The sequence below is a fragment of the Sminthopsis crassicaudata genome, chromosome 3, assembly GCF_048593235.1.
Source record: "Sminthopsis crassicaudata isolate SCR6 chromosome 3, ASM4859323v1, whole genome shotgun sequence".
Classification (NCBI taxonomy): Eukaryota; Metazoa; Chordata; class Mammalia; order Dasyuromorphia; family Dasyuridae; genus Sminthopsis; species Sminthopsis crassicaudata.
In genome coordinates this window covers 481,056,438-481,082,060 of record NC_133619.1, presented here as the reverse complement: position 1 = coordinate 481,082,060, position 25,623 = coordinate 481,056,438, and the positions used below count along the sequence as shown (strand labels likewise).

General features: G+C 36.9%; 1 protein-coding gene across 11 annotated transcripts in view; it reads right to left on the bottom strand.

Moving 5' to 3' along the window:
* The window catches only part of ATP8A2 (ATPase phospholipid transporting 8A2), a 667,830-nt gene that overhangs the window by 607,563 nt on the left and 34,644 nt on the right, over positions 1 to 25,623 (bottom strand). The window contains exons 1-2 of one of the 11 annotated variants that reach the window (XM_074303626.1): positions 13,566 to 13,638; positions 11,435 to 11,555 (exon numbers count right to left, since the gene is read on the bottom strand). The exons of 8 other annotated variants lie outside the window; for them this stretch is intronic. The gene's annotated coding sequence lies outside the window, so the exon portion shown is untranslated. Of the gene's footprint in view, positions 1 to 11,434; positions 11,556 to 13,495; positions 13,639 to 25,623 lie in introns of those variants that run through there. 2 more of the 11 variants (XM_074303627.1, XM_074303633.1) reach the window with 2 other exon arrangements.

The following is a 25,623-nucleotide window of genomic DNA, read 5'->3' as shown; positions in this document are numbered from 1 at the left end:
CCCCTCCCAGCGCAATGGGCGCAGTGTGCCCCTACCCCACCGTCTGTGCTGGTCTTTCTTATTCCTCCCCTGAGAACTGACCTTTCCTGTTGAAACTCCAGATTCTCTTCAGCTGGTAAGTCGTGCTTCCAGTCCTTGTGGTATCTATCAGTCCTGAGCTAATTTTGAGACTTAATTTATCTAATTGGTTGTGAGGGAGTGAGGACGTTCACTGAGTCGTGTGTTTCCTCTCCCAACAGTGAGTTCTTGAAAGGGTTAATTAGGTATGAAGTATTTTTGGAAAGATAGACTAGAGCCAGATAGAAAATGGCTTTAACTGCCAAACTGAGAAATTCTTCTATTGCTTTTAGAATAAAATATAGTAACTCAAGCTATAGATTGCACTAGATGATCCAACTCTGAGATTTTATGATTCCATGGCAAAGATCATCTTTTTTCCCCCTTCATTTATAGACTTAAAAGAAAAATAAGAGCTTCATATCAGTTATTTTTGCTACAGTTTTAATAGTATAATCTCAGATATTGTGAAAGATTTCACCAGATCATAGAGTAAAAAGCTAAATAAATTACACATGAAAGAATTGTATAGAAAAACTACACTGTGTTTTTTCTATTGCTTCTATGGCAGAGCAAGATCAAAGTAATAAAAACACTAATACAATACTTATTTGGGGAAAAAAGATGAATCTATTTAAATATTCTATTAATGGTATTACTGCCTAATGTTCAATCCATTAGTGATCACTACTCAACTTCTGCCAAGCTTATTGCTATGACTAGGCTTTCAAATTATGTCCATAGGGTGATGGGATAGAGTCTCAGAAGTGCTACGTCAGGGCTGTCTCTTAAAACTGCATCATCATAGTCTCAGCCCTTATCAGAAAACTGAGCCTTTGCCATGGGGCACAAAACACCCTGGAAAAGTGCAATAACATACTTAATGATCCATTTCTTTGAAGGTCAACATAAACCATGCAACAAACACAGACTTGCCTCCATCAGGCAATTCTTCCTCAGGAGATCCAGACAAAGAAGTACCCTTTCCAAGCCACATTCATTTATAGATACCAAGCTTAGTTAACTTGAACTCCACTCCTCAAATATCCTGGCTATTTTAACCCCTGGTTAAATAGTGCAGACTGCCATTTTCTAAGCAAATCATGACCCTCTCTACTTTTTCTCCAAACTTAGCACTGACTGAGCTGGCCACCATCTCCTATCATGCTTTTGCTTGTCCCTCTTAATAATTCTAACATTTTAAATGATATTTTATCCTGAGTATGTCAGAAGAATTTGTTGGAATAGATATTTAGTCAATGAGATAGTTAAAAAAAAGTGAGGAAGGTGGAGAGGCACAAAAAAGCCCTGAAAATCTTTAACTGCCATTTGAGAAACTCCTCCCTGTTCCTTCTTCCTCATTCACATACACCCAAAATATTGTGAATCAACTGATACTGATAGAAAAGAGAAAATAAAAGTCTGTGCAGCTTTCAAATTTATCCTCCTCAAAAAAAAAAAAAAAATATATATATATATATATATATATATCCCTTAACTACACTGTCATTATATAAGAAAGTGAAAATACAAGTATTGATATCTTTGATCAGTTATCATGTCAAAACCAAAGTTTATCAGGCCTCTCTTGCTGTAGATTCTGCCTTTAATTGACAGTATTTATGGTCAATTTCTCCAATGCTGACAGGATGCAATTCTATCCAAAAGGCTAGTCCTTTGGATTTCCTCCAGTAGACAATGTGAGGACTTGAAGGCAACATAGTGGAACAAAGACTGAACTTGGAGCCAAGAAAGATCTGTTTGAAACCTCCATTCAATTTTGAATTCAGCTCTAGAGCATGTAGAAAATCTAGTCTAAAGAGTCAACTAAAAATTAATTGAAATAATTTCTTCAAACTTGAAGGATATATAGATAAATCAATACAAATCTGTAGCATTTCTAGAAAATGCTAGTCAAACAAGCAGAAAAAGAAAAATACATTTCACTTAAATTGTACTACAGAAAGTATAAAATACTTGGAAAATCTATCTTGTAAAAAGAACATGAGAAATATAGAAATATAAGCATAAATAATTTTATGTAAATACAAACTTAGGGGCAAGCTAGGTGGCTCAGTGGAGAGTGTATCAGGCTAAAGTCAGGAAGACCTGAGTTAAAATTTGGTCTCAGACATTTAATATTTCCTAGCTGTGTGACCCTGGGCAAGTCATTTAACCCCAATTGCCTCAGGAAAAAAAATCAGATATGGTGAAAGACAGACATAGAATGTTATACATACTTTTAAATGTGTTAATTGAATTATAAATTTCCCATTTCATTTTGCTAGAAGAGACTTCTTGCAAAGTGGGAATAATCTGTGTTTTCAATGTAAAGAAAATGTCAAGAAAACTTCCTAAAAATAAATTTTGCATTCAGCACTTAATTTAATCCCAGGCAAATCAATAAAACACTTTTTATCTGTAAAATGTGGATTAAAACATTTTCTAAAAATTCTTGATAGAGTTTTTGAGAAGTTCAAATAATAATATATATAAAACACTTTGTAATTGTAACCCTTAAAGCATTATGTAAATTTCAATTACTACTATTACCTCATACTACCATGATTATAATCAAATGGCCACAAACTAAACTGGTTTGGTTTTCAAATTTACAAATTTCTTTCTTCTAAGGAAATGTTGTTCATCCCTACAGCTGTCTATCAGATTCCCTCCCAAGAAACATGCACCTGGACACAGCCTTCTAATTTCAGCTTGCTTTTTCACCTTTTAAAAAAAATTCCTAGTTTTGTCAAAATAATAGGATGATCCAGGGAATAAAGCCAAGATGGGAGATGCTCTCCCAAATTCCCCTTCAAACATTTTAAAATAATAACTCAAAATGAATTCTGGAGTGGCAGAATCAACAAAGAAATAGGGTGAAATAAATCTCCAGCCTAAAACAACTGAAAAGATCAGTGTAAAAGTCTGTTGTACCAAGATGAAAGTAGAGCACAATTCTGTACAGGCAATTCCCAGGCAAGGCAACAGTGGGCCTTTGGGGCAACTGAATCAGCACCACAGTGTCTATACCTCTCAGCCCACAAACAACCCATCAGAAGGTTACAGAGATTCCTTTGCTGACACAAGATAAAGGATGCTGTTGCATTGTCTGGTACATAGATCTGGGTCTCAGTCCCATGGAAGAGCACCAGCACACCAGAATTGTTGATGACAGGGGAGTGGAGAGAATATAGAGCAGTAATAACTGTAATAATACTCAGGAGGATGAGGAAGAAGTTAGATCAGGAGAATATGGTTATGATAACTATAAGTTCGCCTAGCAGGTTGATGGAGGGGGGTTGGGCTAGGTTTGCTCATAATTCCTGGTTATAATTCCAGGGCAGAAAAGAGTGCTTATGGTCACTCACAGACCAGAGCACAGGCTGAAAGTAAACACATTTCAGATCATACTACCTTGGAAGAACTGAAAATTTACAGATCCTGAGAACAGGCTCTCAAAACAGTTGCACAAAAAACCCCCTGAAGCTTAAGACAGATTCCTTAGCATGCTGAAAGTAGAGCCCAACTTTAACATCAAATTAAAAGTCAAGAAAGAGGCTAGAAAAATAAGCAAACAATAAAAAAAAAAAATCCTAACTATAAAAAAGTTGCTATGGTAACAGAGAAAATCAAAACACAAAATTCAGAAGACAACAAAATCAAAACAGCCACAGCCAAAGCCTAAAAAAAAAAAAAAAAAAGTGAATTGGTTTCAGGATTGTAAAGAATTCCTGGAAGGCCTCAAAAAGAATTTTTACAACTCAAAATGAAGGAGATAGAAGAAATATTGGAAAATTATAATAATGAAAAAGAATCAACAGCTTGGTTAAAGTAAACATAAAAATACTGAAAATTATACTTTAAAAATAGAATTCATTTAATAATAACAGGCACAAAAATCCATAGAAAAGAAAAACTTCAAAAGTAGACTTGGCCACCTGGAAAAAAAGGCACAAAAATTCAATGAATAAAATTAACTTAAAAAAAAAAAAAGAAAAAGAAGTATCCAAATGAAAGAGATGGTACAAAATCTCACTGAAGAAAATAATTCCTTAAAAATCAGAATTGGGAAAGCAGAAGCTAATGACTTCATGATGTATCACAAAATAGTAAAACAAAATCAAAAGACTGAAAAAAATAGAAGAAAATGTGAAATCACATCAGAAAAATAACTAACCTAAAAAACATGCTAAGGAGAGATAATTTAAGAATTACAGGACTACCTGAAAGCCATAATCACAAAAAAGAACCTAGAAATCATCTTTCAAGAAATTATAAAGGAAAACTGTCCCGATCTCCTAGAACCAGACAGTATTATAGAAATTGAAGAAATCCACCAACTTCCAGCTGAAAGAGATGCCAAAATGAATGAACGAGATGAGGTGAGATCTTTCAAGTCAGTTGTGAAAATCGAGTAAGGCCAGAGTCTGAGTAGGCCTTAAGGTCTTTTAGCATTGATTCAAGGGCATACTTAAGTCCCTTTCCTGCTATATTCCCATGACATCATTTTCTCCCTATTTCAATCAAATATGGGCAACTATGTATTTATTGGTTCAATTTCTTGGGTAGTTCCTGTGTTTAGAATGTAAGACCCTCAGCCAATGAGGGTCAGTGGTGGGAGGGGTGTTTGCATTAGGGATTAAAGTGTCTAACTTGCCCAGAAAGGTGCCTTCCTCCCTTTGATTAACTGCTCGATGGGTGGAATGCCCGGTTCCCTCGAGAACATACAATAAACTTTGGCTTTGCTCCTAGAGATCTCTCCAGCTTTTTATTAAATGGTGACCCCTCACCATTTCTGAGCCACACAGTTTTGGGGGCTCATCCGGGATCATATGACTTGGTGAATAGGCGAACTCTTGGGTGCTAGTGGGATGGCACCCTGCCCTGATTTAAGCAGCCTGCCAGCATCCAGGGGCTTCTCTTTGCTCCCCAAGATAAAGTGGGCCCAAAGTGGAGAAACTCAGGGTAAAGCCAAAGGGAGAGATTCTGGGATAAAAATTCTGACTGGTTTGGTGTGAGGACAGATTAGTCAAGCAATTTGTCGCGCAGCAACTCAGAAATGAGCCCCTTGAGTCAAATTACAGACTCTGGAGGGGTGCTCTGGGTGGGATAGAATAGGCCTTCTTGGGTGACTGAGATCAATTGGTGATAATTGATGTGTATGGGCATTTTGGAATTTAGATTCCATCCAAATTCAATGGGTGTGGCCCAGTCCCAGCCAACCCTCGAAGAGAGAAATGAAAAAAAAAAATCAGAAAATACCAGTAGATAGTGCCTTGGGAAATAAATTAATGGGAATAAACTGCCAAAATATAAAGGAAAAAGCAAGAAAAAGATGGTAAGGTATTGTTGTTTTGTCTGAGGTAACAACTTTATGGCTCCCTTGAGGACTGAGTGTGCCAAAAACTAAATTACTAAATTTGTATGTTAATAGTAAAGAATCTGTTAGTCCAGAGGAAGTCGTAAATGCTGGACTATAGCTTTCCAGGGCCCCAATGATGTTAAGTAAGAATCAAAGTGAAAAAGGCATAAAGGAGGAGACTTGAAAGATACAGCAATGGGACCCATTGTTATCTTGCCCTCCTCTATACTTAGCCGCACCTCAGGACTTAATTCAGCTTGCCCCTCCAGGGGCTCTGAAGGCACAGGAGGACTTACTTCAATTAACACCACTTGTATTGGCTCTCCCCACCTTGGAAAAACCTTTCCACCTGTTTGTCAATGTTGAAGGAGGGTGGCTCTGGGAGTTCTTGCTCAAATAAGAGAGGGGCAGAGAAGCCCAGTGACTTTCCTTTCTGAAGTATTGGATCCGGTAGCCAAAGGATGGCTGTACAAGCAGTAAATGCTACCGCTCTCTTGGTAGAAAAGAGTAGGAAGCTCACCTTTGGAGGCAGTCTTATAATAAGTCTCCCAAACCAAGTAAGGATAATACTAAATCAGAGGACTGGGATATGGCTCACAGATTCCAGAATTTTAAAATATGAGGCAATACTATTAGAAAAGGATGATCTGGTAATCACCTAAGATAATAATCTTAATCCTGCCTCCTTTTTGTCCCCTGGAACAAAATCATCCCTCAGAGAGGAGCATTGTTGTTTAGAATTAATTGCTTTTCAAACAAAAGTAAGAGAAGATTTACAAGAATAGCCAATACCTGAGAGAGTAAATTGGTTTATAGATGGCTCTTCTAGGATGGTAGATGGGAAAAGGAAAAATGGATTTGCTATTGTGCATGGAGATAGAACTTCCACTGTTACCGAAGGTAGTCTACCTGCCCATTGGTCAGCTCAAACTTATGAATTGAATGCTTTAAATCAAGTGTTGAAGTTATTGAGGGACCAAGATTGGAATATATACATTGATTTGAAATATGCCTGGGGTATGGTGCATATATTTGAAAAACTTGGGAAGAAGAGGGTTTGTGAATAGTAAAGATAAAGAACTGATCCACCATACATTAGTCAGAGAGACACTGGAAAACATTATGGCTCCTAGGAATATAGGGATGGAATGTGAAATTATGTTACAAAAATTTGAAGAGATCTCAGTGTATAAATAAGAGGAGGGACTGAATGAGATGAGGTGAGATCTCTCAGGACAGTTGTGAAAATCGAGTAAGGTTTTATGTACTTCAGAGTTTGAGTAGGCCTGAAGGTCTTTGAGCATTGATTCAAGGGCATTCTTAAATCCCTTTCCTGATATACTCCCATGACATCATTTTCCCCCTATTTCAATCAAATATGGGCAACTATGTATTTATTGGTCAAGTTCAATTTCTTGGGTAGTTTCTGAGTTTAGAATGTAAGATCCTCATCCAATGAGGATGAGGATCAGTGGTGGAAGGGGGTGTTTGCATTGGGGACTATATAAGTATAAAACCTGTCCTAAAAGGTGCCTCCTTCCTTTGATTGCCTGCTCAATGGGTGGGATGTCCAATTCTGGAAAGAATGTACAATAAACTTTTGTTTTGCTCCTAGAGATCTCTCCAGCTTTTTTTTTTTTAAATGGTGATCCCTCATCATTTCTTAGCCATACAAAAGTGTCAAGGACAAAATACTACAAGGAGCCAAAAAGAAGTAACTCAAGTATCATGGAGCCACAGTCAGAATCATGTAAGATTTAATAGTATCTATAATAAAGAAATGATATTCCAAAGGGCAAAGCAGCTAATATTACAACCAAGAATCACATACCCCCACAAAAATTGAGAATAACCCTTCAGGGGGGAAAAATGGGTATTCATTGAAACAGAGGATGTCCAAGCACTACTTTTGAAAGACAAAAGCTGAATAGAAATCTGATTTTCAAATTTAAGACTCAAGAAAGATAAAACAGGAAAGAAAATTATAAGGGACTCAAAACTATTTACATTTCTACATGAGATGACACTTTCTCATTATTAAGGCAATTAGAAATAGCATCAGACAGAAGACATAGGTGTGAACTGAGTATGATGAGGTGGTATCTTAAAAAATAAAATTAAGGGATTAGCAAAGAATAATATCCTGGGAGGAAATGAAAAGGAAAAGTAGAGTGGGATAAAATATCTCACAAAGGAGAGGTTTAAAAGAGCTTTTATAGTGAAGGGGAAGTTAGGGGAAGTGGCAAAGGGAGGGGAGAGCACTTGAACTTTACTTTCATTGGAACTGGCTCAAAGAGGGAATCACAAATATACTCAATTGGAAACAAATGTATCTACAGAAAAGTAGGAGGGGAAGGGGATAAGAAAAGTAGGGAAGTGATGCTGATAGAAGGAAGACCAATGGGGAAGACAGTAATCAAAACATTTTTTGAGAAAGGACAGAGTGAAAGATGAGAATAAGTAGGATAAACAGAGGGGAAATAGGATGGGGGAGAAGGGGATACACATTTAGTAATCATAACTGAAAATATTTTTACAGAAAGTTTCTCTAAGGCAATTTTTCTCAAATATATAGAAAAGTGAGTCAAATTTGTAAAAATTAGAGCCATATCCCAACTGATAAATGGTCAAAGGATATAAATGGGCATTTTTTCCAATAATGTAATGAAATCTACATAAAGTGACAGGAAAAAATATTCTAACTTACAACTTGTTAGAGAAATACAAATTAAAACTACTCTGAGATACCACCTCACACCTAGCAAATTGCATAATATGACAGAAAAGAAAAGGGGATTAGAAAAACAGAGACTGAGAGTTGCAAATGACTCCATCATTTGGAAAGCAGTTTGGAACTATGTCCATAGGGCTATAAAACTATACATACTGTTGGCCTAGCAAGATACTAGGTCTGTATTCCAAAGCAATTAAAAACAAAAAGGAAAAGGACCTATATATGTGTATATATATATATATATATATATATATATATGAAATATTTATAGTAGCTCTTTTTGTGGTGGGAAAGAATTGAAAATTGAAGGGATGCCCATCAATTGGGGAATGGCTGAACAAGTAAGTAGTGGTATATGGTTGTGAGGGAATATACTATAAGAAATGACAAGCAGAATACTCTAAGAAAAATCTAGAAAGACTTATACTAATGCAAAGTGAAATAAGGACATTATACACAATAACAATAATGTTGTATGATGATCAACTGTGAATGACTTAGTTTTTCTCAGCAAAATGATGATCTAAAATAATTCCAAAGAACTTATAAAGAAAAATGTTATCTCCAGAGAAAAGACTATAATTTAAATACAGATCAAGGAACACTTTTTAAAAAAATTTTTCTTGATGAGTATTTTAGGAGGAAGAGTTCCATAACATGATTTATATGGAAATATATTTTACATGACTATATCTATATCTATCTACATATCCCTTCTTAGTGAAGGATAGAAGCACAGAGGGAGAGAATTAATTTGCTATTGAAATTTTTAAAAAATGAATGTTTAAATTGTTTTTAGATGAAATTGGCAAAATAAAATAACATTTTACTAAAAAAATTTTTAAAAGAATGATTTATAAAGGTAGAAACCACTATTTCAAAAGAAGCAGGAGTTGGGGGGGATTCTTTAAGAAAATGTAACAGTCATCTTCTAGTCAAACTTCTCAGATCCCATCTATTTCAGCAAAACCCTGACGTTCACATTAGACAGAATAATAAATGATAGTTGCTCGGAAAAAAAAAAAAGTGGGAATTCATTTAAACTTTTATGTTGAACATTTCCAAAATACAATGTTATTTGTGTTTTACTATTTTGGGGCAGGGGTTGAGGGTTGGGGTGGGTTAAGTAACTTGCCCAGGGTCACACAGCTAGTCCCTGTTAAATGTCTAAGGACAGATTTGAACTCAGATCCTCCTGATGCCAGGGCTGGGGCTCTATGCACTGTACCATGTAAGCTGTTTAAAGGAAATAATGCCTACTATTTTATTTTTAAATAACCATCTCTGTTCTTACTAAATCAGGTTTGTATTACAGAATCAGACTCATAGAATTGTAAGAAAATTTAGAGGTCCTCTCATCCACCCCTTGGGAAGGTAGGTGGTTTAGTGGATGGACTTGCAGTCAGGAAGACTCATCTTCCCATGTTTAAATCTGGCTCTTTGACCCTGAACAAATCACTTAACCTTATTAGCCTCAGTTTCCTCACATGTAAAATAAACTAGAGGAGGAAATAGCAAACCATTTCAGTATCTTTGCTAGGAAAATCACAAATAGAGTTAGCAAGAGTCTAACCTTTTCCTGAAACATGAATTACTTCTCTAAAACTTCCTGCAAGTATGCCATCCATTCTCTGAACGTCTTCAAGAATAGGGAAATCATCTACTTCACAAAAATCACTTAATCTTTTTTTTTTTTTTGGACAGTCCCTATGGTGAGGAAGTCCTTCCTTAAAATGAGCTAAAATCTACTTGCCTATAATTTTCACCTAATCCTAATTCTGTTCTTGGGGGAGGTGAAGAGAACCAATTTTAATCTACCTAATTTACCTGCTCCCTAGAAACACATTAGGAGATTTCAGTGTGGATGATCTTCTTGGGGTAGGGTCACTAACTGTGAATGAGAGTTTTCTATTAGAGTGAGAAGTTCTTAAATAAAAAGATTTTATCAATTTCTCCCATACATAACTATTTCTAAATATACTAGCAAGGAGCTCTCCACATGAATAATCATTTGATAATTCACAATCTAAACTAGGGAAATTAAAAGGACTTGGTATGTGTCCAAAGAAGATTTATTTGACACAGAAGATACTTGATATAGAGAAATGAGGTTCCAGGATGATGTAATCTTCCAAATCTTTGTGCAAATGGGACAATTCCTCCAATATATATTTAGATCTAACAACTTACTCTGTACCACACCACATCCCCATTCATTATGAAGTTATAATTCAGTAGACCTCAGTTAATTTGGAGCAAAAAACAAAAAAATCAAGCAATTAAAATTACATAAGTATATAGGACAATAGCTAATTAATACGACATGCACAAATCTTTTGGGGAGTTGCCTTCAAAGTGTCTGGCCATGACAAGAGGATGCTCTAGAATTGTATTCTGAAGCAAGGATCAAAGGCTTTCAGGTGAAGGTGCTGATATATTTCCTCCTTGGGATTCTACATATGAATGCTAACTCTAACTCTATAAACCAAATAAAAATAAATATCCAAAAAATAAACATCTAAAACACAAAGATCTCAATATGAATAAAATGGCTTTAATTATTAATACACTTTTGTGCCTCTGTATATATATGCATATTTATTTGTATATATATACATATATGTATACACATATAAATATGGGTGTTCATATATTCTCTGTTCTCTATCAAGCAATATCAAGTCACTTACATTCCTCAAAGGAAGGATAACACTTGCAGTTACAAAATTCTAAGAAGCAAACATATCTTTTTATATGTATATATATATAGATATATATATAGATATATAGATATAGATATATCTATATAGATATATCTATATCTATATATATCATGAAAAACACATTATAGCAACCACATATCTAGAAGGTATAAGCAAAGTGCAGAAGCCCTAATTCATAGGGCCCTGTAACACTCCTTGATACTTTCTCATCCAGTGTAGTTCAGACCAAAGGCATTTCTTTAAATTTTCTAATAGGATAACACTGCCATAATATATGTATACCATTCCAACTATTCATCTATTACTTGGCTCTTGTTACATGACCAACCCAGTCATAATTCTAGTTAAATATTTCCCTCATTTATTTTCCATCAATGACACTGCTGCAGCCTCCTTTTATCCAATGTGTTTCTCATTATTACCTTTTACCTGCAATTCTTACACTACAGAAATTATTGTTGTTCTGGGATTCAGTCAAAGAGCATCACCAGGAACTGGATGTTTCAAAGTTCAGACTGTATTTGGGAGCAATTTGAATTATTTTCTATAAGATACCTCACACTCTGAAGGTTGTGAATATGTTTCAAAGTCTTCTTTCCTTCATACTAAACATCCTCAGCTCACTCAACTTATGCTCCAATTACATGGTTTCCATTTTGCTCAGGAACACTCCAGCCTATAATAAAGGGAAAGAACTAAGTACAACATCCAACTTGTCTAATAAGGGCATTTCCAAGAACTACCATTGCCTATATTCTAAAATGTGTTAGCTAAAAAAAAAGAAAAGAAAACCTAACACCTACTGAGTCATCTCATTTCACTGAAATCCTCAGGACCTTCTTGTATTCTAAACATAGCTCCACCAAACTGAACTTATATAGCTCATTTTTTTACCTAAAATAAGTTAGCCAGAGTTTCAACATTTTTGGACACCAATTCTGTGACCTTATTATCATTGTTAGTGTCACCTATAAATTTGAGAAGTCTATCTTTATCCAAGTAACTGATTTTTTAAAATAAGCCAAATATGACAGGAAAAGATAATGATAAATGTTGGGATGTGGGAAAACTGGGACACTAATACATTGGAGTTGTGAAAAGATCCAACCATTCTGGAGAACAATTTGCAACTATACCCAAAGGACTATTAAATTGTATATATCCTTTGATCCAGCAATTGTTTCTACTGGGATTATATCCCAAAGAGATCTTTAAGGAGGGAAAGGGACCCACATGCACAAAAATGTTTGTGGCAGTCCTTTTTGTAATGACAAGGAATTGAAACTGTGTAGATGCCCATCTATTAGAGAATGGTTGAACAAGCTATGGTATATGAATATAATGGAATATTATTGTTTTGTAATTTTGAAATGACAAGTAGGTTGATTTCACAAAGACCTGAAAAGATTTGCATGAATTTGTGCTAAATGACTGAGTTTGAACCAAGACATCATTGTACACACCAACAACAAGTTTATGTGATAATCAATTCTGATGGATGTGGCTCTTTTCAACAATGAGGTGATTCAAGGCAATTCCAATTGACCTGTCATGGAAAGTTATCTAAATCCAGAAAGAGACTATGGAAATTGAACATGGATCAAAGCATAGTATTTTCATTTTTTATTGTTTGTTTGCTTGGCTTTTCTCATGTTTTGCTTTCTTATTCAGTATTGCAAATATGGAAATGTTTAGAAGAATTGCACATGTTTAACCTTTATTGGATTGCTTGCTGCCTGTGGGAGGGGATAGTGGAAAAGGAGGGATAAAAATTTGGAACACAAAGTTTTGCAAAGGCAAATGCTGAAAACTATCTTTACATGTATTTGAAAAAATAAAAAGGTATTTTTTAAAAAAGCAAATGAAATAGTCCAAAGATGAAAGACCTTCAGCATGAATTAAGTTGGCAATCTATTTGGAAATCCAGTAAAACAAGGTTTGAATATACCACCAATTATATATATTTCTATCTTGTTGACAGTCATATTATGAGAGACCTTTTCAAATGTCTTATTAAAATACAGGTATATACTATATCACATGCATTCTTTTGATCAACCATCAAAAAAGATAATTGTTTGTCCTTGGTTACCCACAGTAAATGTGGGACTACTCACAGTGATCACTGATTCCCAAAGAATAATCCATTCTAGACTTATTATGTAAATTTATGTCTAGGAAGAAGATAAGACTACAATATAAATTATTTAATTTGCCTGGAAAATTTTTTATTTAAATTTTAAGAGATCATATCTATAATATTTTAATTAAAAATACATATGCTTATTTTGTTCAAATTAATATTACCTTTACTAAAGGAAAAAAAAAAACACCATGTGGTTTTAAATTTTTAAAATGTTTCCTATGTCTCCAGCATTTTATAAACCTTAAAAGCATTACATCCCATCTAAGATCAGCAAGAAGCAGGTACAAAAAGAAACCCTTGACCCCTAACCTTTCTGCCAATTCCTCCTTTTCCTTCTACCTCCTGACCAGATAGATATTGATTCTGCCCACATATATTCCCTCTTTCCTAAGGGAAGAAACCCTCCATCCCAATTATCCAACCCGCTCTATCCCCTTCTCAATAGTGGTAGACTGGTGCAGGGTCCTTACACTTCTCTTCTCTTGCTGGATAAACATGGTTGCTTACACCACTATAATACAGAAGACTACCAGGTCTTACCAGCTGTCCTGCAAATATACTCTCAGGACACTTAGGCCTTGCCATCTGCCCAGCAGTTGATCCTTCCAGCATGTATTGTGACCACTGTTTAGAATGTGAGCTCATTGTGAGCAGGGACTTGCCTCATTTTCCTATCTGTACTAGATGACTAGTCCCCAGGATGAGGAGGTATAATCTCTGGACAGAAAACAAAATGACACTATTTACCCTCAGAGAGACAGCCTCACTAGCTTTTAGTCCAAACTAAGGGCCTAACTGACCATATAATAAACTGAACTCCAGTTCTAATCCAGAATTCTTATTTCAAGTAATTTTGTATAATGAAGCCTCATATCCTGAACTCTATGGTACTTAAGAAGGATTTTACAAACAGCCAACAATAAAATTCACTGAAAAATCTAAAATTATTTATTGCAAGTTTTTAAAAGTAGCACAAAAACATTTGGTATAACATATTTGTAATATAATGTACAAGAAGGGCTCGTTGATCTAATTCAATCAATAATCATTGAATTTTTTTTAATCAGCTATCCTGTTTTAAGATTTCTGAAGAATAATATTTCTCTCAGGCATCTTCCTGCCTGGATTTTATCCTTATCAAGCCTATTTAAAATTGTTTCTCACAATCAAGCTATTCTTCAATTGATAGATGGTCAAAGAGTATGAACAGACAATTTGCAGATGAAGAAATTGAAACTATTTTTAGCCATATGAAAAGGTATTCCAAATCATTATTAATTAGAGAAATGCAAATTAAGAAACTCTGAGATATCACTATACACCTCTCAGATCGGCTAAGATGACAGGAAAAGATAATGACAAAGTTGGCGGGGATGTGGGAAAACTGGGACACTGATACATTGTTGGTGGAGTTGTGAACGGATCCAGCCATTCTGGAGAGCAATTTGGAACTATGCTCGAAAAGTTTTCAAACTGTGCATACTCTTTGACCCAGCAGTGCTACTACCAGGATTATATACAAAGAGATCTTAAAGAAGGGAAAGGGACTCATATGTAGTGGCTAGAAACTAGGAATTGAATGGATGCCCATCAGTTGGAGAATAGCTGCATTATGGTATATGAATGTTATGGAATATTATTGTTCTGTAAGAAATGACCAGTAGGATTATTTCAGAAAGACCTGGAGAGACTTACATGAACTGATGCTGAGTGAATGAGCAGGACCAGGAGATCATTATATACTCCAACAACAATACTATATGATGATCAATTCTGATGGACATGGCCATCTTCAAAAATGAGATGAACCAAATCAGTTCCAGTTGTTCAGTAATGAAGAGAAGCAGCTACACCCAAGTGAAATAACTATGGGAAATTAGTGTAGACCACAACAGAGCATTTGCACTCTATCTGCTATTGTCCACTTGCATTTTTGTTTTCCTTCTCAGGTTATTTTTACCTCATTTCTAAATCCGATTTTTCTTGTGCAGCAAGATAACTATATAAATATATTGCATTTAACATAAAAAGATAAAAATAAAATGGTTTCTCACCTACACCAAGACACTAAGTAGATTATACCCTACATTTACTCCTATTGGTCAAATGGCACTTTTTTTTCCTTTTTAAGACAACTGAACTGAAACCTCAAAAGCTTTTGCTGGCAAAACAATAAGAACCATAGATTAGTCTCAATATACAATCAATTCACCTTTCCCCACTGAAACTAAGGAGCTCACCATTATAAACTGCTTTGGAGCTTATGAATCACTTCAATTGCTTATCTAGATTGTAGCAATGAACTGATAAACAAGTTTGGGGTTTTTTTGGCTTGGGATTATTTTTTTTAAGTTTCTGAACAATCAAAAAATGTCCAATTTAACACATTTAAGTCCAAGCTTATTTTTTTTTAAAAGGAAAAACTTCTGGCATGCACTGTCTTATTGCATGCTTACTTTAAACAGAATTCTAACAAGCTCAGTTACTGAAATAGAAAAATGAAAGAAATGGAGTAGTAAAGGGCTATTACAGAAGTAAGATTATCACTAGCAAAAAGTTAAAGCTATAAGAAAGAGAGGAAACAAAAATATCATATGCAAAATAACTCCAAAAAAAAAAAGTAGAATAATATGGAACTAGCATTAGAATTATTAGATTAATAACTTAATAGATTCCAGATGTAGCACTTTTTTTTATCTCAATCTAGTAATGGGTATTGTATCTTTGAGACAATAAAATTAATATGTTCAATATTTCTGTAATAAATTAGGTACATTAAGTATTATACCCAGTTTATTACTCTAATATATTTCTAGCCAAATGTTTTAAGTTTTACTACTTAAAAGATTTAACATTAAGGTATACAGAAAACCTTGGTATCTGGAATGGCATTCTTCTAAGGTTCCAAATGGCTCCAGTAGTTTTTGTTTGTTTGTTTGTTTTTATCTTTACTATTTCTTGTATCATGAAGGCTTCCCTGAAAATCCTACAACTATCTAGTTCTCAGAAGGAAAACTGACTTCTCCTATAGCAGTCCTTTGGCCAGCTTGGTTATCTTCCTCTACATAACTGCACTTTATCAAGTTCCTTCTTCAATATGACACCCAGAACTAACCCCCCCCCAGACTATTTGGGACAAAAAGACCTACCCAAATTGACTACTCAGAGATCACTCATAGCAGAATTATTTATTAGAATCTCGAGAAGCGGACTCCATCCTGGTCTGTGAGCCAAATTCACAGCAGGAGAGAGCTACTCCCTTGAAAATGTTCACAGCTTTTATACATTCAAACAAAGAACCACCAAAATCCCACTCTCTATATGTTGTGATTGGTCATATAAGTCTATATTCCCCTATTTGGTCAGTGGAATGTAGTAGACAAGGTGATATACAGCCTCTTTGGCCACTTAATGCTTTCTTTGGACAGTGGAATGCAGCCTAGGCCTTATCTAAAATCATGTGACTGGGGCCTATAGGCCTGATCTACGTTAGGTAACAGTCTCTGATCAATATGTGCTTAATCTGTAAATTCTTCACCTTTCCACACAATCCTCCCTGTTGTTCATAAATACACATGTATATATATTTCCTCTTAAAGAACTTACATTGTGTCAAATTTGATTAACAGCTCTCTACACATTGCTTGTTAATCTCATCTGGATCATCCCTTGCTACTGCCTCCCATCCCTCCTTTTGTAAAATCATTAATCAATCACCAGAAACCTGTTCCCTTGTGTATTACTGATCTGTTACTCAAGATCCAGGCCAGAGACAGAGAACAGGAACCCAGGGCCACTGTGTAAGTTGATCAGGTCTCCCATACATCCAACAGTCAGTCAATTTTAAAGCTTGTAGCTATTGTTTGGCTCAGGGTTTAAAAGGGTATTTTCATACCCCACTGCTCTCGAGGTACCAGTACAAAAGGTGTACCCATATAAAATCATACATGCATATACAAGGCACAGTCTCCAACCCTTTGGGTCTGGTTCACATCCCATTCTCCCTACTAGTATATAATACTCCTAATTCCTAACAATACAGTTTAACAAAATGTAATATCTAGTACAAACAAGAATAGTCCTAAGAGAGTTCCCCAAATGAGACAAATCAAAAAAATTTTACATGCACAATTCATCAGTCTTTGCTAAGTTTCCTGTAATTTCAGCTGCACTTTCAATGTTCCTGGATCAGTCTTTACTGCCCACTTCTTGGGGGCATGCATGGGACCTCTGACTCAAGTGGGATGTGTCCAACCTTTCTCTTTGGTGTGTATTGCCGTATCTGTAGTCAACAGGATGTGGAACGGTCCTTCCCAGATCAGGGTCAGCTTGTCCTCCTTCCATGTCCGAACCAGGACCCCCTCTCCAAGCTAGAATTTATGCACTGTGAATCCTAAGGGAGGAGTCTGAGCAATAAACCCTTTTAGTTGTAAAGTTTTCAGATGTTTCAGTAAAGGCATGGCATATTTCCTTAAAAACAAATCCTTGGTCTCAAACATTGGATCCAAGGAGGAATTTTGAATCCCTTTTAGATAAGGGTGACCATACAATAACTCATAAGGTGATAATCCCACATCCCTTTGGGGTTTTGTAGTAATTCTTAATAAGGCAAGGGGAAGGCACTTGGTCCAGGGCAATTGTGTCTCTAACTCCAATTTAGTCAGTTGCTATTTAATTTCCTTATCCATCCTTTCCACTTTACCTGATGAGTGCAGATGCCATGGGGTATATAAGTTTCATGACATTTCTAGAACTTGGGCCACAGATAAGAAGACCTTAGCTATGAAATGGGTGCCTTGGTCTGAATCTATCTGCTCCACCATCCCATACCCCAGAATGATATGCTCAAGGAGTACTTTTACAACTGCTGAGGCAGTTGCCCAGGTAAGGGGAAAGGCCTCCACCCATAAGATCAGATGGTCCACTATGACCAGCAGATATTTGAGACGCCCCAATGATGGCAGCTCGGTAAAGTCTACCTGTATGCTTTGGAAAGGCTTGATACCAGGGAGCCTTCCTCATTTTTAGACTTGCCATTGAGCCGCCCTATTCGTCCTCTGACAAACAGGACACCTGCTGACAAGTTGCCTGCTACTGTGTGTAAGCCAGTGCCACAAACTAAGTCAGCACTCCATCACACGTCTTGGACACCTCAATGACTCCCCTGATGTAAATATTGGAGTACATGTCTCATACCTGCTGTGGTCAGTACCTCTCTGCCGTCAGGGAGGAGCCAGTGCCCTCTTTATCCTCCTGAGCGCCAAAGCTTTGGATTTCCTGCTTATCTTCTGGGGTAAGGGAAGGTGGAGGCATTTGAGGCAGAAATGCCAGAATTAGCACCATCATCTCCTCCATACTTACAGATTCCTCTTCTCCAGCCCATTTCGCCTCCTCATCTGCAAAGCAGTTTCTCCTTGTCTCAAATGAATCTCCTCTTTGGTGCCCCTGCACATGAATCACTGCAATGTTCTTAGGTAACATAAGGTTAGTCAAAATCTCAGTGACCAATGCCCTGTGTGCCAATCCCCTTACCTTCACTGTTTCCATTCTTTCCTTCAAGTAATTTACAATTTCTAATTTCTTTTTCCCTTCACTTATACAATGACCTAAATATGTTACCTCACATTTCACAAATTGCAATTTGTCTTAAGAAATTCTCAGACCCTGTGCTCCTAAATAATTTTAACAAATTGACAGTGACTTGGACAAGTCTCCCTGCCACAAGAGGATCATCTACATATTGTAAGACTTTTAACAGTAAGAAATTTACCCCAGAATATTCACACAATTCTTACATACCCAAGTAGATGTTCCATAAATTGAATATTATACCAATCATTTTGCTTTTAAAATACCCAATACATAGAAAAATCCCAAACTACATATTGCCAAAACAAAAACATTTTCAAAAGGACAAAGGCAAAAACTATTATCCTTGGAGTCCCCTTAAACAATTGCCATCAATCAGTTAATTAAAACTTCCTATTTTCACATAAAAGAATCTGAAAAGTTCTTAAAAACATCATTTAAACTTTTTGAAATAATCCTTTAAAACTATAGATCACATTTCTGATCCTGTTTCTTTAAACAAGAAAACCATTATGTTTCAAAGAAACAAATATTCAGTCAATTAACACCTTGTAAGAGCAGTCTGTCCCTTTAAATGATTAGCCTGCTTTTCTTCAGCAGTTGGGCTGCAGCACAAAGGCAACTTTCCACTGCTGCCTTTCCCCCACCCCACTCAATTTCCTACACAGGAATTCTTCTTAAGCTTTAGGCAATCAGTGCATTTCCTTTCTTTTTCCAACTGATTCCTTCTAAATATCATTCAAGCTTCCCAATTTGCTCCTACAAATCAATCCTACATAAATCTGCATTCTCCTCTCCAGTTCCCTTCAGAACTTTTAAGATTCACAACATAGTGAATAGCTAGGTAACCCCATAAAGCATAACTTACAATGTTAAGAAATTACCCAACATGTTTCAAAAGGTAACATACTGAATCAAACTAAATACAACTGTTTTTAAAAGTTTTATTTCTTTTTTTTTCTTTTTTTTTTCCCCACCATAATCTCTTCTCACAACAATTAGCATCTTACCTTCAGAGCTTTTTATTGCCCTGGCCAAGCTAAGCTTGAATTTTATTGCTCTTTAGCAGGCTCTGAAAACTCTTTAACCCAGTTTTACCTGACTTACAAATTAGCACATCAGATTAAAAAGTTTAAAATCAGAAGCAAATTTTGTACTAACATTAAAATAACCAATTCCCCAATTTCTTAGTCATTGTTCTTAAAACTTAACAAAGCTTTTAAATCAGCAAAACAGATTAGGGGCTTTTCCCAGAACCCCTGCCCCTGTTGAGAATGTTTTACCTTGAACATTCTTCCCTCCCAGAATCCAAACAGAGCTTCTCTAAACTTCCAAGTTCATTTAGTGCATCTCTCTGTCTTCCCAGAGAATGCCTAGATATTCCATGATTTAAGACCAATACATTCTGAACCATTCTGAAAGAATTACTACTCTGATTGAATTCCAATTCTCAACAATTCAGCCTGATATTTTCTAAGCCTGCAACACAGAGGCTGAACTCTTATCTCTTATGAACTTGCTAACTTTTAACACAGGACAAAAACAATGCAAAGCAGACAAACATACATAGACAAACACACGTAGAGCTCTTATTTTCACCTTTTACATTTCTTTTTATACCTAGCTACTGTCCTGACAAATTCTTGGACTGTGTCTTTCCCATACTTAGTTCCCAAACTAAATTCAGCAGTTTCCCGGAAGCCTCCCTTGGCAGTTCTTTATCACTGGGGCCTGTCACAGTCCAGCACTCAGCAAAATTTAGCAAGGGCTATTCCCTCAGGTTCCCTAAAACCCAGCCAATAAGACCCCCAAACTATTCCAAAAGCTTACCGAGCCAACACGTGTGGATTCTAAAACTGCGCCAGCCAGTCAGGACTCTACTTCCTTTCAATCTTCAATATTCAATTCTGCTTTCCACTGAGTAACTCTGCCTCGGGTCGTTGTCTAAGAGGGAGGGAGGCTGCATACCCAGACCATGGAGAAAACTGCTCTGTGGGCGCCTTCCCTATCCGGGATGCACAGCCATCTCCCCCAATGACCCCATCCCGGATGAGCCCCCAACTGTTTGGGACAAAAAGACCTACCCAAATTGACTACTCAGAGATCACTCATAGAAAGCAGAATTATTTATTAGAATCTCAAAAAGCAGACCCCATCTTGGTCTGTGAGCCAAATTCACAGCAGGAGAGAGCCACTCCCTTGAAAATGTTCAGAGCTTTTATACATTTCAGACAAAGAACATCCAAAATCTCACCCTCTATGCGTTGTGATTGGTCATATAAGTCTGTATTCCCCTATTTGGTCAGTGGAATGTAGAAAACAAGGTGATATACAGCCTTTTTGGCCACTTAATGCTTTCTTTGGACAATGGAATGCAGCCTAGGCCTTATCTAAAATCATGTGACTGGGGCCTATAGGCCTAATCTACTTTAGCTAACAGTCTCTGATCAATATGTGCTTAATCTGTAAGTTCTTCACTTTTCCACACAGTACCACGTACAGAAATACCAGCTTTCATTTTGGAGACACATGTGCCTCTTTATAAAACTTCAGCTCATATTAACTTCTAGGGTGGCCATGCCATTACTGCTTTTTAAGGGTTATGTAGTAGATTAAGACCCCCTAGGTCTTTTATTCTGCTGTACTAAAAAACTGTCTCTCTCTCTCCCCTTGTATTTGAGGTCTATTTTTGAGAGGTCTTTGCATTTATTCCTATTAAATCCCATTATATTAGATGAGGTTTATAGTTCTAAAAGAAAGACTTTTTATTTAAAGGTTCTAAAAGGTAAATATAGTCTACCACTCAAAAGGAATAATGAATTAAAAAGCAATTATTAAGTAATTATTATGTGTAAAGCACTGTACTAAATGCTGAAGATAAAAATAAAAATGTAAGGTAATCCCAACTCTAAGGAAGCTCTTATTCTAATGTGTATTTACTCCTTTATAGGAGGTATGGAAAAAATGTCACTTATATTCAAAAACTGAGTAGATTTCTGTGATTAAGCCACTTGATAGTGATAATGACCTTGGAGATGAAAAATTTCTTTTCTAGTTTTTAAGTAACTGGGGCTCTTGAGGAAGCTGGGGTCTGGACCACTTGCAGAGGGAGTTGCCAAGCTGCATTTGCACAAAGATTCTTGCCCTCCATATAAAGGGCAGAAGACCCAGCTTCATAACAGGACTGATGGAATGGGAAACACTGCTATTCCTAAGGCTCTTTAAATAAATCATCTATTACTTCATACAAGTCAGTGATGAATTTTAACTCAAGACAGACAGAAGGACAGAGCCCTAGAGCACTTTATTAGAATTCTCTCTTCAGATTCACAGCAAACCATCCATGCCTGTAGTTTGTTTTCAGTAATTCAACCACTTCTGAATCTATTCAAGTACATATTATAACCTAGGCTCCCATCTCTTGATGTCTTATGATAATGTCAAGCACTCTGCTGAAATCCAAGGAATCAGAGTCTACAAAATGACACACACATTTATATATCATTTTACCAGGAATAATTCATTCCACACTAAAATCCTTCCCTTGATTCTGGGGCTCTGTATCATCTATCAGATGCCTATGTGATTCAGAGGCTATTTAAACTCCCTTTAAGTTTCTTATATATCCTTGTATCTCACAAAGTATTGTGGCAACTCTCATCACACATTGTAGTTATCTTTGCTTCTCCCTATCTTTCTATCTAGATACAGCTGTTGTGGGTTGAGGTCCCTTTAAGATTTCTTTCTGATTCCCAATCCCCCCCATAGCTGAAAAAGCTAGCACCTTTGATTCACAAATCCTGGTCAAAAGCACCCTTTTGAATTCCAATGATATCTGGGCTTTTCCAGCCCCCATGGGATCTGGGCTAAGTTGGGCTTTCCCATCCCCCCCACTATCTGCTCAGGTTTCCCCGACTCCCACAAAAAGCTTCCTCCTTATCTAAAAACCCAGTGAATACTATTCAATTCTAACCCTGGCAGAAACCCACAAGAAGCCTGGGACTCCACCCACTTTCAAGATCACCAAGATCCCCCATTATAAAAAGGGGAATCCTGGAGCCCACTCTTTGCAGGAGCCCCAAACATGATATGCTTCCGGCCATGTAAGGTTTCCTGTCGGCCCGGTGACCAGCTCTGGCCCTGGCATCTTTCTACCTTTACCCTTACTTCCAAACCTCTACAATAAACCTTTTTTTATCAATCTAGGTTTTCGGGCCTGTAAATTCCTTTACAGGGGACTCTGTGCCATCACTAGACTGCATTTAACTATGTACCCCTGCGCCGAACCAAAAGGAGTTACCCCTTACCTAATTCTCATTACAGCCAGTGGATAAAGTGTGCTGAGCCCAGAGTCCAGAAGCCCCGATTTCAAATCAGTCTCAGAAAACTTCTGCCTGACCTTAGACAAGAGTCACTTAACCTGGCTGCCTCGGTTTCCTCAATTACCAAATGGGGATGATGACAGTACCTCCTTCCTAGGTGGTTGGTGAGGACCAAGAGATAATATCTGCAAAGTGCCTGGCATGATTCCGTTCCAACTTGATTCTGCACCCAGGCAGAACTTGAGTGGCTTGTAAATGAACAATGAAGCTGATGAGAGTAAAATTCTGTAAAGTTTTGTAAAGTTATGTAAAATCACCAACAAAAAGTTATACAAACCCAAATGGTCTTGCATCCTCTGGAGACAGAATCCTCTTAGACTCATGCATAAAATGTGTCTTCAGAAAATGTCTCTGCAGATCACTTCTCTCTTGAGAATGATATTGCTCACCAAGGAAGTCTTTTTCTTGGTGTCTCTTTAGCAATAAAAGCTTTTTACCATAGCCTCTGAGTCTAGCGAAGTTCCTTCACTGCTAACTCGCGCCTTGGAGAACAAGGAAACCTCACCCATTCCTGCAAAACTTTTTCTTTGGTACTCTTGCCCTCATCAAAGCCACTCTTGAAATGTCATTGCTTAGATTTTCCATGAGATTTGAGGAAAGCATTAGCCTCTAGTTTATTTTGCTGCAATAAACTCAGAGGTGATCAACTTGGAAAGGAATCTCAAAATTATAATCCATAGTCTTGTTACTTTATTTTACTTATTATTTTTATTTTTCTGGTGAGATTGAGGAACCAATTCTCTATTATTTTTAAAGAAAAGCAGCACAGACAGTTAAGAGATTTCTAAGAGCTTAAACTGCATTCTTATCTTGCTCTGCAGCCCTGACAATTGGGGACACGCATATCTCTAGACCCCTACCTCACAAAAGACTTCAAGGCCTCCTGCCTACCCTGACTCTCTGAGTTCACACCCTTAATCCCTGCCCCAACCCCAGGAGAAATTAGTTTTCCTGGAAATTTAGAGTGAAGGGGCTAAACTAGGCTTCTTAACACCTTTTACTACTCTTTTGCTCCTAGCATTTTCTCTTATACTTTTCTTTGGCATTCAATATTGTTAGATGGACCATTCGCATTCTTACAGGCAGCCCACAGAAGAAATCTGATGCATTTCCTGCTACAGGCCCCATTTCTGAATGTCGCCATCTCCATTCTGGATGACACCCCACTTTTAATCTGCTCCTGAGATCTGTTTTCTCTAGGCTTCAAATTTTGGATTCTCAATGCCCTTCATCCTGGAGAACAACTGACCGGTACAAACACCCCTTAAATGTCCTGCTGCCATCCCCAAACCCCACACCTCACACCTCACCTCCTGGCATGAACCCCCCAAAGCTCGAAGCAGTTAGGAGGAGATTGTCAGCCCTTTATCCCAAATGCATTTAGAGGTTACTACTTGAGGGGGGAATGAAGAGGGACCCCGGAACTCTGAAAATACTTAAAGGAGAAAATCTCCTTCTGTTCTACCTTAATAAGAGACCCCACCCCAGGTCCTTTTTTTCCCTCTTAAATGAATTTAAGTTTTAATTGCTTGAGGGGGGAATGAAGCGATTGTGGTCCCTTTAAGAAACTACATTTGTGATTCCTTTCAGATTGATTTGTGACTCAGATTACTCCCAGCCCCTCCTGGCAGGCAGATGCATTATCAATCCAGGACCTTTGATTCACAAATCCTGGTCAAAAGCACCCCTTTAAATTTCAATAGAAGATGCTGGCTTGTCCTAGTCCCCATTCTGATGATGCACTCAGGTTTCCCAACCCCCACCAAGTCAAGCAATATAATGAGCTTTCATCAACTAAGGTCTTTGCAGATGGACCTTGGCAGTGCCATTCCGGCCAGGATCTTTCTGAGCACTTGAATACTCTTTTCCAGTGTTACCCTCTCTATACCCTCGTCTATTTCTTTAATTAGACTTTAACCTTATTTCCAATCCCCATAATAAACCTCTTTTATCAATCTAGGTTTTTGGTTCTGTAGATTCCTTTACAGAGGATCTCTGCACCACCAGAAGGGAGTTCCCCAGAACTCTCTACCCTTGCACCAAAACCTACCCTGAACCCCAAATCCTAACCACTAGACCTCATTTAACTCCCTGACTACCAGAAACCCTAATTTCATTTGGGTTCCCCAAATCTAAACCACATCATTACAACAATAGATAATGTAAATAAAGACACAGCTATCAAAATTAGATTTTAATGACCAATCTTGCAGATGTTGAAACACTTCCTTCTCAGTAGACAGGTGTTTGACTACAAGTGTAGAATGCTATCTAACCTGTCAGATACAGTAATTGTGTGTTTGTTTATTACAACACTCTACAGAAGTAACAGGATTTTTGCTAAATGACTTTGATATAAAAAACAAAACACAAATACAATATTTTTAAAAAATAAAATTCACTGAGTAGAAGAAATGTTACTTTAGGGGACACCTTGGGAGCACCTAAGCAAAACATGTTACATGGCTGGGGGTGCCACATACCATCAAATTGAAGGCTAGATATCTGTTTTCAATTGGGCCTTTACTGATCTAAGCTAAATTATTATCGTGATGAGTATAATATTAGTAATTCAATGAATATTTAATGGTATTAATAAGGAGATGCTTTTATAACATGCTGGACAG